This window comes from Tenrec ecaudatus, chromosome X (genome assembly GCF_050624435.1).
Source record: "Tenrec ecaudatus isolate mTenEca1 chromosome X, mTenEca1.hap1, whole genome shotgun sequence".
NCBI lineage: Eukaryota > Metazoa > Chordata > Mammalia > Afrosoricida > Tenrecidae > Tenrec > Tenrec ecaudatus.
In genome coordinates, this window is record NC_134548.1 from 85,653,207 (window position 1) to 85,668,111 (window position 14,905).

Below are 14,905 nucleotides of genomic sequence, written 5' to 3' on the forward strand. Positions count from 1 at the left end.
GTGAGTCAGCGCCAGCTGCGCTAGAGGTGGGTGCTCAGCCGGGGACTCCCGGGAGGCAGGCTTCAGAACAGCTGCCCGGGAGGCGCCAGGAACCGCGGCGGCGCGGAACCCAGTTGGATCCTAATGTTGAAATCAAGGTAGACGCGTAAAGCAAACTTAAAATCCAGTTTCTTGTATTTCAATACTATGTCATAACAGTCAGATAATTTTCCACTTGTTCAACAAGATGGAGCATTGGGATTCCAACGATGAAAGAAACGGTGACCAGGCTTCAGCACAGCACAGAAGTCATGTGGAGAGGCTAGATCGCGAAGAAGCCTTCTATCAATTTGTAAATAACCTGAGCCACGACAATTACAGACTCATGAGGGATCACAACTTGCTGGGCATCCCAGGCGAAAGCTCGGCAGAAGAGCTGCTGCGAAGACTACAACTGCTTGAGGAGGAACCGCCGCCGCCCGACTCAGTTGAAAGTAGGGGTGGAGACTCTTCCGATGACGAATCCATCAGTGCCTCTACCATAGAATGGCTGAACTCCATCAGCCTACCTGGAAACCGAGCACGAAGTGGGCAAAGAAGAAACCAGGCCCGGAGAGCAGTGCGCAGGACCAGTCCCAACAGGGATCACTTTGGATACTGGTTAGAGCGCAATGTTCACCGTAATAACGGGAGCCGGAATCCAGAAAATGAAAATGAGCCATCTTCCAGACGCACTCGTCGGGGAAACATGGAAAACAACAGCCAGCGGCAAGTGGAAGATCCACGGCCTGCATCGACATCTGCAGGGCCGTCCAGAATGGCACGACGTGCAGCTGAAGCATTCGCCGGAGAGGGCCCACCTGCTAGAAGTCGCAGAAGAGCCAGGCGCAGAAGCCCTCGTCACCGGACACCCAGCTCAAGAGCGGAAAGGAGTCGGTCCCCTCTGCACCCAATGGGAGTAAGTCCACCGAGATCATCTCATAGTCGTATCTCATCTCAAACTGCTGAACATCCTTTAGTAAATGAGACTCAAGGACAGTCTAGGGCGCGTCATCACATGACATTGAGACATCAAATAGCTGGGCCTGAGTTGCTGAGCAGGGGTCTTTTTGACGGCTCTGGGACACGAAATGCACCTCAAGGACCAGCTCCGGCCACCACTGGCCATCGTGCATCTACAGGACCGGGACAGAGACCACCTACTGTTGTCCTAGATCGTCAAGTAAGAAATGTTCGTCCAGGCGAGGACCTCCAAACAGACAGCATAGCTAGCAGAACCCGATCGAGGTCACGGACTCTAAACGACACTGTCCCTTCCGAAAGGGAAAGAGGAGAGCTTAGGCGCATGTTTTCTCGTTCTCAACGAGCGGATGGGAGAACCATCAGAATTCATGTTCATAGAAGTTTAAATCCTGGCTTAGGTGAAACTCCGTCTCTTGCCATCGACGCCGTTTTAATACAGGTACTAACAGCTTTGGGTGAGCAAAGCTACTTTATTGTGTCCAATGATTCCGAGCCTGGGGGCGCAATCCTAATAGGAACTTTGGAAAGAGCAGACTCTCGGGTTGGGAGAGAGCTATCCGGTGGTCGTGGTCATTCTGACTCACCTGCCAATTTAAGTCCTGCTTTCAGTTTTCCTGGCGAACTTTCAGAAACGAGCTCGGAGGTGTTTGAGGGCAACAGCGAAGGAAGCTCGACATCAGGTGCCAGGCGAGAGGGCCGATGGCGGGCCCCCATAACATTTGATGAAAGTGCCTCCCTGACCTTGCCTGAGCTGGCACAGATTTTCTTTTTAAACGAGCTGGATGAAGATGAGCAGCCTAGAGGTCTGTCCAGGGAGCAAATTGACGACCTTGAGATGAGAACCTATCAAGAAAGCGATGCGTTAAAGACCTGCAGTATTTGCATGGCAGAGTACGCACAAGGCAACAAGCTACGTAAACTACCTTGCTCCCATGAGTACCACGTTCACTGCATCGACCGCTGGTTAACTGAGAATTCCACCTGCCCTGTGTGCCGGAGTGCCATCTTAACTTATGGTAACAGAGAAAGTGCAGTGTAATTAAGACCCGAACTCAGCTGTATACCTGGTATAGCGATGGGCAGACAAATCATCTATTTTATGTCCACGTTTTCAGTGACGCGTAAATATAAAGGACCAACCAGAATTGACTCATTCCTCGCTGAATGGATTATTGTCTTCAACTTGTCTTGCAAAATAAAAAGAATATTTGAAAAGCAAAAAATTCTTTTTATATATATTTTGCACGTATGCTGCCATCATCATTTTCAAAGCATTCTCTTCTCACTTTAGCCCCTGATATCAGCTCCCCATTTCTTCCCCCTCCCTCCCCCGCCCACCCTCCCTCACAAACCCTTGATAAGTCATAGATTGTTTTTTCCATATTTCACATCATCCTCCATTGCCCCTCACCCACTTTTCCGTTATTCATCCCCCTGGGAGGAGATCCTAGTTTTATCCTCGTGATTGGTTCTCCCTTTCTCCCCTGACCCTCCCCATATCCTCTTGGTATCTCTACTCTCCTTGTTGGCCCTGTGGGGTTTATCTATCCTAGATTCCCTGTGTTGCGGGCTCTTATCTGTAGCAGGGCGCATGTTCTGCTCTAATCCGATTTGTAAGGCAGGATTGAGGTCATGATAGTTGGGTGAAGGAAGCACCAAAGAACTAGAGGAAAGTTGTATGTTTCATCGGTGCTATCCTGCACCCTCACTGACTCATCTCTTCCCTGTGACCCCTCTGTGAGGGGATGTCCAATTGTCTACAGATGTGCATTGGGTCTTCATTCCACGCTGCCCCACCCCCCCGCCATTCACTTTGAAGTTCTTTGCTTATCCTTGTTTTTTTGCCTGCCCATGTGAAATTGGTAATTAGTTTTCTCATTTCTTTAAAAAATGTATTTTGGATTTGAATTGGTATTGCATTGTATCTATAGATTATTTTAGGTAATATTGTAATTTTCATGACATTATGTCTACTGATGCATGAGCCTGGGATATTCTTCCATTTGTATAGGCCCATTTTAGTTTTTTTATAATATTACTCTGTAGTTTTCTCTGTGTAGTGCATTTGTTTCTGTAGTTAAATTTATTCATATATATATATAATTTTTGTGTGGTTTTTGTAAGTGATATTGATTTCTTAATGTCTTTTTAGTAGCTCTTTTCGCTGGCATATAGGAATCCGGTTGATTTCTGATTATTAACTTTGAATCCTGCTATCTTGCCAAATTCCTTGATCATTTCCAGAAGGCTATTTGTGGAGACAGGGGTTTTCTATATATAGGATCATATCATCTGTGAATAAGGAGAGTTCCACTTCTTTGCCTATTCATATTCCCTTGATTTCCTTTTGTTGTCTGATGGCTTTTGCTAAAATTTCCAGTACGATGTTGAATAAAAGTGGTGATATGGGGCATACTTGCTTGGTTCCTGTTTTCAGTGGCAATGTTTCAAACTTTTCCCCATTGAGCATGATGCTGGTGGTTGGTTTCTCATATATGGCTTTTATTATGTTGAAGAATTTGCCCTTGATTCCACTTTTGTTGAGTGTTTTGAACAGAAATGGGTGTTGAATATTATCAAATGCCCTTCCTGCATGTATTGATATGATCATGTAGTTTTTATTTCTTGCCTCATTTATGTGGTGGATTACATTGATTCCTTTTTAGAATATTGAACCATTCATGCATACCTGGAATGAATCCTCCTTGGTCATTGTGAGTCATTTTTTTGATATGCTGCTGTATTGTATTCACCAGGATTTTGTTGAGAATTTTAGCATCTATATTCATGGGGGATATCGACCTACAATTTTCAATATTTATGGGTTTTTTGCCTGGTTTGGGTATCAGTGTAATGCTGGCTGCAAAGAATGAACTTGGAAGTTTGTTTTCTTTTTCTATATTTTGGAAAAGTTTGTGGAGTATTGATATCAAATCATCTTTGAATATTTGGTAGAGGTCTCTTGTGAAACCATTTTGTCCTGGTCTGCTTTTGGTTGGCAGTTTCTTAATGACCTGCTATATTTCTTCTTTTGTTATGGGTCTGTTGTTTTTTTCAAAATCTGTCTGCAGTAATTTTAGTAGGTGATGTGTTTCTGGGTTTCTATCAATTGCTTATAGATTGTGAAATTTAAGTATAGTTTTTCATAGTACTGTGTTATTCTTTTTATTTCACTTGGATATGTTGTAATTTCATCGTTTTCATCTCTTATTCTGGGTATGTGTATCTTTTCTTTTTTATACTGTGTTAAATTTGGTATGTCTATTTTGTTAAACTTTTAAAGTGCCATTGCTTGTCTGGTTGATTCCCTCCCATGCTTTTTTTTTATTCCGTATAGTTTATTTCTATTGATCCTTATGATCTCTTACCTTCCTTTATTGGAGGGATTTTGTTGTTGTCATTGTTCCAGTTATTGGAGGTGTTGTGTTAAGGTGTTGATTTTAGATTTATCCTTTTTTTTAGGTATGTGTTGATAACTCTAAATTGGCCTCTGATTACTGCTTACACTGTGTCCAAAAGGGTTTGATATGCTGTGTTATCATTCTCGTTTGTCTTAATGAATTTTTAAATTTCTTCCTTTATGTGCTTTATTACCAGGTCATTTTTCAGTATTATTTTGTTCAACCTCCATTAGATTGTCTTCATATTTCTGCTTGTTTTGTTGTTGATTTCTAATTTTATAGCTTTGTGGTCTGAGAAGACTGATGGATCACAATTATATGAATTTGTTGGGGAATGATTGTAGTCTACTTTTGAGAAAGTTTCATGTGTTTTGGAGAACATATGCTGTTTTTTGGATTAAGTGTTCTGTGTATGTCTATGAGGTCATTTTATTGACTGTGTTATTGAACTTTTTTGAGCCTTTGTTGCATTTTTTCCCCTTGATGTTTTGCATTTCCTTGAGAGTGGTGAATTAAAGCCTCCTATTATTATTTCCGATGTAGCTAATCCTTTTCCAATTCTGTGAGGATTTGATTGATGTATTTCTAGGGTTTTTAATTGAGTGCATATATGTTTATTATAGTTATAGCTTCCTGAGCTATTGTTCCCTTTATCATTATGTAGTGACTGTTTCTATCTCTTATTATATGATTTGCCTTACATTTTATATTTTCAGAGATTAATATTCATACCCCTGACTTCTTTTGTTGCTGTTTGTTTGGTATGCATTTGTCCAGCTTCTGATTTTTAATCTGTTCATGTCTTTGTTTGTGAAGTGTTTCTTGTAGGCAGTGTACTTATAAATTTTGTTTTCTTAACCATTCTGTTACTCTATATCTCTACTGGTGAATTTAGTCCATTACCATTCAGTAAAATTATTGAGATGTATATATTTGTTACTGTCATTTTAATTTATATATGTGTGTTGCATGTTTGCATGTGTATTATGTTTAGTTTCTTTGTTCTTTCTGTGTTATTTCCTTGCTTTGGGTCTTGGTTTCACTGTGTTGGTTTTTGCGAGAAATTATATGCTTATTTCAGGTTTGTGTGTGTTGCTTTTGGTTTTTTGGCCACAGTACTTCATTGAGCAATTTTTGTAGTGGTGGTCTTATTTTTGTGAAGTATTTTAGTTTCTTCTTCTCTTGGAATACTTTTATTTCTCCATCATATTTGACTGATAACTGCTCAATACAGGATTCTACGGTGACATATTTCCCCACTCTAGTACTCTGAATACATCATTCCTTTGTCTTCTTGCCTGCATTTTAATTGCTGACCCTTTGTACATAATTGATCATTTTTCTCTAGATGCTCTTAGAATTTTTTCTTTGTCACTGATATTAGACATCTTGCCTATAATATGATGGGGAGTTTTCCTTTTGAACTCTTTCCTGGCTGGTGTTCTCTCATCTTCCTGATTGACTATCTCTTCCTCCTTTAGACTTAGAGGAAGGAGCTCTTGGACTATTCTTTGTTTGGATTTTTTTTTTTTTGCTTCTTCCTCTTCTGAAATCCCTATATGGTGCAGTTTATTCCTCTTAATTGTGTCCCACAAAGTTCTCACGGGTTTTTTTGTTTTGTTTTTCTTTTAGGTTGGAATCTATAGATTTGTCTTCTAGCTCACTAATTTGGGTTTCCATCTTTTCAATTATGTTTCTCTGTTCATTTTTAGCATTGTTCTGTTATTTTATAATGTGTGTAATTCTGCTATAGCAGTGTTTGATCTTTTTGTTGTTGTTGTTTCTGTTCCGGGTTTCTCTAGTGAGGCTACTAGCTTTTCTATTGATTCACTTTTTCGCTCACACTCTTCTTTCATCTTTTGCACAAGTGCTATCATCATTCTTTTAAATTCTTTTTTTCTGGTGAATCCATAGGCTGTTCAGTTTCAGGCATTATATTTAGGTCTGATTGGTATTTGGGCATTTGTTTCTGCTTTTCTTGTTTGCTTGTTTGTTTGTGTGTGTGTGTACCAATATCTTCTGTTCTTTCCCTGATATCTTGGAGTTGCTATTATGGGTTTTAGATAGGTGGTGTTATGTGGGTGTGGTTAACTTTGTTAGGTGGTGCAGAGAAGGGTGATGGACAGTTTGTATTAAGTATCTAGGAAAGAGTATTAGATTAGGCATTAAGGGAGCATTCAGAGTGTGGGGGAAGAAGTGGTAGTGGGGAGAGGAAAAGGAGCTGTAGGTAAAATAAAAGATGGAAGGGATAGGGTAACATTATTTGGTAGGTTAAGGGAAGAGCTCTTTAGACCCCCAAGTGCCTGCTTTGCAGTGATTAAGGAATGAGTACTAATATTTTATAGAAAAAATTTTTAATATAAGATTAGTGTCAGCTTTTGGATTTATGTAGGTGAGAAGGACTGAACATATTTGACAATAAGGAAGGTGAAACTAAAGGATAGGTTAAAAATGTTACTTAGTAAGATTTAGATCTTTAGATTAAAGAAAGGAAAGTTATAAGAAAGAGCAAGAGATGAGAGTTTTAAGAATACTAGAGTAAGAAGCATGAGAGGTGTTAATGCATGTTTCTTTGGGCTCTAATCTTTTCCACGAGCTTAGTCTCTGTTGTGGTTGTTAACTTCTGGGTAGATGGTGTGTTATGGGACTAGAAAGTAAATAGGTTACTTTGGATGGGAAAAGGTAAAGTGTTTTACACACACACACACACACACACACACACACACACACACATGTAAACCCCCCAAAATGCCCAGAGTGGCCATCTTTTTTTAAGGTCTTGAGCTTTTGGGGTGTCTTGATAATGGGGGCTGTGCCATACTGTACCTCAGGGAGGGGGGATTAGATTTGCCCAGGGGAGCTTGATTGCACTGGGTTTGTGTTCTCCATTTATACTTGCTTTAAAGCTGCCCTGTTGACTCACTCAATGTGGCTTGGTAGGCTGTGTTGTACCTGCTATTGGGTATCTACATCTGTGGAGTCCTGCCCTCGGTTCTTCTGCTCTGGGCGGAAGCCCAAAGCTATTTTGATTTGTATCTGCCCTAGATGATCCCTTAAAATTATGTCCCTGTCACTCTGCTGCCTCCTCACCCCCAGCTAGCTTCTTGATCCACACACCTGGGAGTCTGTGCTCTGCCTGCTGAATGCCATAGGGAAAAGACCAAGGGTATTTTAATAGGCAAACATTGCTGCTCTCTAATTTTAGTAAAATTTGTGTCTACTTATTTTTATGCTGAAAATCCTGTAGTCTAGAAGTGTGTAATATTCCAGTTTGTGCCCTTTTTTGTACTCTTTCCTGTGGAGACTATGCTGTATGCGCTATTAAGTTGCCATCTTGCACTCTCTCCCATTGAGTTTCTTCTTAGTTTTTTATGTTTTATTGATTTCTTTGTTTGTCCCCTATTTCTTTGTTTTTTGAGCTCTGCTGTCATCATATTTGTTTCAGGGTGGTATTGTCCTGTCTAATGCTCTCAAGTTTGCATGCTGCTGTTGTTGATTCTCTGTCCATAATTATCTGGAAAATATTTTCTGCAATGCTGGTCTTGTTTTTACAATTTCCTTTAGTTATTTCTTTTTCTGGATATACCTTTTTGTCTCCTTTGTATTTGAGGGATAATTTTGCTGTATACAGGATGCTTGGTGGGCATCTTTTTCTTTCAGAATTTTATACATGCCATTCTATTGTCTTTTTGCCTACATAGTGACTCCTGGAAAGTCTGAACTTACCTTTATCTGTCTGCTTTTGTAGGGGACAGTTCTTTTTTTCTCTAGCTATCCTTGGGATTCTATCTTTTTCCTTGAAATTGAATAGTTTGATTATGACATGTTGTGATGTTTTTCTTTTGGGATCTATCCTATTTGGGGTTATCTCAAGTCTTGAATAGCTATTTGTGATAATGAGAAATTTTCTTCTATGATTTCTCACACCATTTTCTCTCTAGATATGTTTGTTTGTACTTCCAGGATCTTGATGAGATGTAGGTGTGTCTCTCAATGTTTTGTTTGGATTCCTTTGATTTTTTTTCTATTGATCTTAGTTAGAGTGATTGTCTTTAAGATCACTGATTCAATTTTCATATTTTTCCATTCTATTCCTCATGTCTTTTATTATGTTGTCTAATTCTGTTATCCCATTGATTGTCTTAAGGATTTCAGTGTTTACATTTTCCCCATTGTTCTCTTGTGTGCTCCCCATATTTCTTGAAAGGACCTGAATATCATAATTCTAAATACTGTATCTTGTAGTTTCATGGTAATTTCTTCAGAGTAATCCATTGGATTTGGGTGATTGTTGGTTGTTTGTGTTCATTTTTCTTGATTTGGGGGCTTTATGTGGTTGACTGCTCTTTCCTTAGTAACACAGTACAGCTATCAATGGCCTGTGACAAGATGGGTGATGTAGAGGTCATTGATTCTGTTTAGTGATGTGGAATAAATCTAATAGTAGTTGGAAAAAATACAGTGGTGAAATGGAGAAAAGGGGGGAGTTATGGGGACATGGGGTAGGTGTGGTAGAGACATGAATGAATAAAATAAAATAAATGTTACTAATAATCAGCAAACCTGGTATTTGATTGTGTTATTTTTATGTTTGCTGCTTGAGGGTGTAGGTTGGCAGGTAAAGGTGGTTTAAAAGGAGCAGAGAACCAAGCAGGGAAGATGGAGGAAGGGGGGTGGGCAGCAAAAAGTTAAGCTTCGGGACTGGTTATGTCTTCACCAACCTGTCTGCACACAGGGCGGTAAGGCAACAGAGTTGAGCTGATTGAGTTGGCTCAGGAACCCAGAAAGATCAGCTGTGCTAGGTCAGGGCTCAAAAGTGACTTGTGCCAATAGTGTCCTGCCAATGGTAAAGGGAACTATGTCAGCAGCCATTGCTGCTCTCCCACTTCAGGCGATTTGGGTCTACTTATATTTGTGTTAAAATTCATTCTACTAAGAAGTACAGGATACCCTTCCTATAGACCTTCTTGGGTAGGTGCTAAGAAGATCTTCAAGGGTTTTTGTAATGTATACAAAAAACAAACAGCCAACATCATTCTCAATGGAGAAAGACTGAAAATATGTCAATTGTCAATGGGAACAAGACAAGGATGCCCATTATCACTGCTTTTATTCAACATTATGCTCAAAGTCTTAGCTAGAATGATTAGACAACAGAAAAAACTTGACTAGATTTAGATATAGATATATACAGCATGAAGGAACATAACAGCTAATTAGTCCACACAGCAGTACAGAGGGCTCAGTTTAACTCGCTTCTGTGGAACAGTTAATATACTGGAAGGCCTTCAACTCGTGAGGGCCACTGGATCCAGTGTCAAGGAAGCAGACAGCTGAGTCTTCCATAGAGCAATGCAGGTAATTCGGCCACAGGCAGCAAACAGCAGGGCGGGTCACCAACAGTCAGCAAGATGACAGGATCCAATAGTCCCAAGCTCAAGCAAGATGGCAAAGCAGGTCTTGAAAGAACCTCAAGCTCTAGTGACATAATCCACAGGTTAGCAGTCCCACAGGTAGTGTAGCTCACAAATTGAGGGAGAGAACTAGCAGCCTCATGCTGGTCCAATCAACAGAGAGCAAGAGAGAGGGGGGGTGGGATTTGTCAAACCATTTATCTCGTTGCCCTCCAATCAAACTGCGACCTTATTAATCTCACATGTTCCTATTCGCCAAATTGGCACAACAAACCTAGCTATCACAGACCACCTCTTGCTAACTTGGCACCTGTACACAATTCTTTAGCCATATATAATCTCCAAACATTAATGAAATCAAACTTACAACTAACATCAAACATTTATCATACATATAAATGAAAACACGCTGAATCTAATTGTATCTGCTACATAATCCATGAACAAAGCAAAGCTATTCAATAAACACATATAAAGAAGATAAACTGACAACCACAGACCTCACTTTTGCAATTGATCATGTGCTCATAACTGATAGGTAGATTTACCTTCTACTACCCATTCTGTATTACCTTTGCCCTCGGCCAGCACCTCGGCTGGTTGTGGTTCTTTGTGTGGTGGGATGACACAGACCTTCATTCCTGAGGGGTCTGGATCATTAGCCTGTCAGGATTGGGCATTTCAGTATTAAGAGATGGCCTATGGGATCTCCTGGATGCCAGACATATTCTTTAGCTCAATTATGTAGCACCAGTCCAATTTCTCCTTGGTAATCAAGATCAATTACACCACTCAGTACAGTGACATCCTTCCTGACTTGTTGATCCAAAGGCATGAGAAACCCAAAGTGGCCAGGGGGCATTCTCAGCTGCCAGTTCAGTGGAATCAGTGCTGTGTTTCCAGGGGGGAGAGTCCCTTCCTTTGGGACCAGGACCTCCAGGCCTGAAGCACATAGGGCTGCTGGGACAAGAAGCAAAAATACTCCAAGTAGGTCACTTGGAGTAATAGTGAATCATACAAGCTAGCTTCCACCTCTTTGGTCCCAGATTTATGAATCCTGACTATTGGAGACAGAGAACCATAAATAGGTTGCTGTTTTAGAGAATATACAGCTTTCTGGAGAACATTGCCCAAGCCCCACAAGTTGTTGTCACCTAACTGATGCCGTAATTGTGTCTTTAAGCGGCCATTCCACCATTTTATCAAGCCAGCTGCTTCAGGATGATGAGGAACATGATATGACCGGTGAATTCCATGGGCATGAGCCAATTGCCACACTGCATTTGCTGTGAAGTGACTTTGTTGACCTGAAGCAATGCTATTGGGCATGCCATGCTGGTGGATAAGGCATTGTGTAAGTGCACGAATGGTAGTTTGGGGAGAAGCGTTGAGTCCAGGAAAGGCAAATCCATATGCAATGTAGATGGCTGTCCCTCTAAGGAAAAACACTGCCCCCTCTGTGTTAGTCTGGGTGCTTTAGAGAAACAAATCCACAGAAACTCATGTATAAGAGAGAGTTTTATATAAAGGTTAAGTGAGCATCAAGAAAACATCCCAACCCAATGCTGTCAAAGTCCACAAGTCCAACATTAACCCATTAACCCATATGTCCAACACCAATCCACAAAGTCCTCCTCCATCTCACAAAACAGATGCAATGATGCCAACTGCAGGAGGAAAGCTGAGTCAGTGAATGTGTAAGCATCTCAGCACTGGCAGGGGGCTCCACATGGGTGCTCCAGCACCCAGGGTTGCATCAGGATAGGTCCATGTGGTTTCTCCTTGGGGCTGTCTTGCAGGAAGTCAGTCTTGCAACCTGAAGCAGGGAACTGCTAAGGCAGCTGCACCCTGATCCGACCATCACAAAGCAAGAGACCTGAGAACTGGAAAGGCGAGGCTCACTGAGCCATTTATCCCTCCGCCCTTCAATTAACCCCACATGTGTTTATCGGCCAGGTTGGCATAATAAACTAACTTACCCTCCATGATGGCAGTGGTCCCATGTAATCAACTGCCAACAGGTTGCCAATTGATGTCTCTGAGGAATGGTCCCATATCTTGGACTCAATCTTGGCTTCTGCTGCTGGCAAATGGGCCACTCAGCAGTGGCAGTGGCCAAGTCTGCCTTGGTGAGTGGAAGTCAAAATTGCTGCACCCAGGCATAACCTCCATACTTGCCAACATGTCCAATTTGTTCATGTGCCTATTGGGCAATGATAGGTGGCAATGGAAAGAGGAGGACTAGTCTCCACAGTGCGTGTTATCTTATCCACTTGATTATTAAAATCCTCCTCTTCAGAGATAACTGTTTGGTGAGCATTCACGTGACATATGATTATCTTTACTTTCTTGACCCATTCAGGGAGGTCTATCCATATAACTCTTTCCTACACCTCCTTGTCACCAATTTTCCAATCATGTTCCTTCCAATTCCCTGATCATCCAACCATGCCATTAGCCACAGCCCATGAATCAATATACAGTCTCATGTTTGGCCATTTCTCCTTCCAGGCAAACTGTCCAGGTGCACTACTCAGAGTTCTGCCCATTGGGAGGATTTCCCTTCACCACTGTCCTTTAGGGAGATCCCAGAAAGGGGCTGTAGTGCACTGCTGTCCACTTAAAAGTAGAACCTGCATATCGTGCCGAGCCATCAGTAAATCAAGTATGAATTTTCTGTTATTTGGTTAAATTATCATAAGGAACTCCCCAGGAGACCATAGGTGCAGACTGGGAGAAGGAAAGTACTGTGGCAGGAGTGGAGACTGTGGGTATTTGGGCCAATTCTTCATGCAGCTTACTTATACCTTTAGGTCCTGCTCTAGCCCAATCTCATATATGCCACTTCCATTTAACAATGGAGTGTTGCTGTGCACATCCAACTTTATGACTCTGTGGGTCAGACAATACCCAGTTCATGAAGGACAGGTGAGGCCTCATAGTGACTTGGTTTCCTATGGTGAGGCACTCAGTCTTCACTAAGGTCGAGTAACAGGCCAATAGGTGTTTTTCAAAAGGGGAGTAGTTGTCTGCAGAGGATGGCAAGGCTTTACTCCAAAATCCCACTGTGATTCACCAATAGGGGCCTGCCAAAGTCTCCACACTGCATCTCTATCTATAATGGACACCTCTAGCATCATTGGATCAGCTGGATCATATGTTCCCAGTAGCAAAGCAGCTTGCATAGCAGCCTGAACCTGTTGCAGAGCCTTTTCTTGTTCTGGGCCCCACTCCAAATTGGAGGCCCTTCATGTCACTTGATATATAGGTAGAAGTAGAACACTCAAATGAGAGCTAAGTTTCCTCCAAATTGATTGAGTGGTCGTGATTCTCTATTCTGCTGTTCACCTGATCAAGCATTCTTCCACCTGTATAGATCACGTAAATATTTAGTAGGTTTCCCATGTATTTCACTCGTAGGGACATTGTGGCTAAGAAACCAATGCCATAAGTCTACATGAGACAGGTTGCTCTGCTTACTGCGGAAACCTTGTTGTCCATTACAATAACCACATCCACCCTGTCTCTGTTGATTCCTTGCTGTCTCCTGCCCGCTACCACCATGGGAGCTGAAACAGTCCATTGTAGGCAAATGCTGGTGTTCACTTAGGGCAGTTCCCACTGTTAATCCTTGTGCACATAAAATAGCAATCACAGGAATCTTCAGAGATGCTGGGACCCACTTCACAATCTTGTTCCTTATGGTTGTGGTGAGAGGTCTGTCCTTGGGGCACTCCCTATTTGTGTCTATGGGATTATTCTTATAGATCTATTCCAACATACCAATTTCCCTAAGCTTTTGGATGCCTTCCTCTACAGTGTAATAAGGTAGGTCAGGTACCTCAGGTTGATCTAATCTAGGCCATCTGGCAGCCCATGCTTCAGTGAACCAACCAAATAAGCAATTAGATCCTTTCTTAACCTCTCTTGATGAAACATTGAAGGAAGTATGTGTCGTTAGGGGCCTCATATCAAGAAATTCAGACTGGTCTAATGTTACATTCCTTTCACCAGTTTCCCACACCCTTAGTAACCATTCCCAGGAATATTCCCAGGCTTCTGCTTGTACGTATTAGAAAACTCGAGCAGATCTTTATGAGTATAGCGTACTTTTTCCTGAGTCATCATCTGAAACTCACCTATAGGAACTTTCTAAGACTTGATTCTAGTTACAGGTCTACAGGAAATAATGGGTGGTGGTGGTGTTTGCTGGGGGCTCTCAGCAATATTTTGAAAAGCATCTCCCTCAGAAATGCTACAGATGCAGACCCACCTGGCATTTCAGTTTGAACAGTTTGGTTAATCTGCTCAGGTGGGGGTGGTTTTACTGATAGCTATTTAATTCCCTCAGGTGGGAGAGGTCGATCTATTGACTGGGGTGGCTCAATTTACTTTAGGGGATCAATATCCTTCTGTTTTGGATCATCAGCCCATATGTTCCCATCACATGTTTCAGGGTCTCAATTCTTTCAGATTAATGCCCTTACTTTATTATCATTGTTCTAGACCTGCAATACAGCTGATGCTGTAATTCAGCTACGCATATGATGAGACTCTGGATTTGGTTTTTGGCAATGCCAGCTCTATTACTAGAGGAGAGAAGACTCTCCTATGTAGCACGTGCAGAAGCTTTTAGGTCTGTTATTTGGAACTTGAGATGTGCTTCTGAGGTTCAGAGATTATCCCTTTCCTTCATAGTATTTTTCTATTGTAAGTAACCAACCAACCAACTTCTCTATACTTCTCATCCTGACAAAACTGCTGGAAAATATCAAAAACGATCACCCAGAACCTCTGCTCTCACCAGCACCTCATTTATTTGTGGTGATACTGTGAATATTAGCTTTGCAACTTCACACAGTGGATTAACCATCCACTCTAGTAAGACTGACAGACTTATCAATGGCTTTAGGGGTATGGATAGCATGATCAGTGCTCTTAAGGCTAATAAGACTGGAGAGTCAATTTGAGAAGCCCATATTTATCATCTTGTTTCTCTAGAACCACTCCTGATACCAATTGTGTTAGAGAGGGTTCTCTAGAGAAACAAAATCAGGACACACACACACACACACACACATATACAGT

At 41.5% G+C, this 14,905-nt stretch overlaps 1 pseudogene; it reads left to right on the top strand.

Moving 5' to 3' along the window:
* The first annotated feature begins 226 nt into the window (after positions 1-226).
* Positions 227-2,041, top strand: LOC142435004 (E3 ubiquitin-protein ligase RLIM pseudogene; annotated as a pseudogene).
* The last annotated feature ends 12,864 nt before the right edge of the window (positions 2,042-14,905 follow it).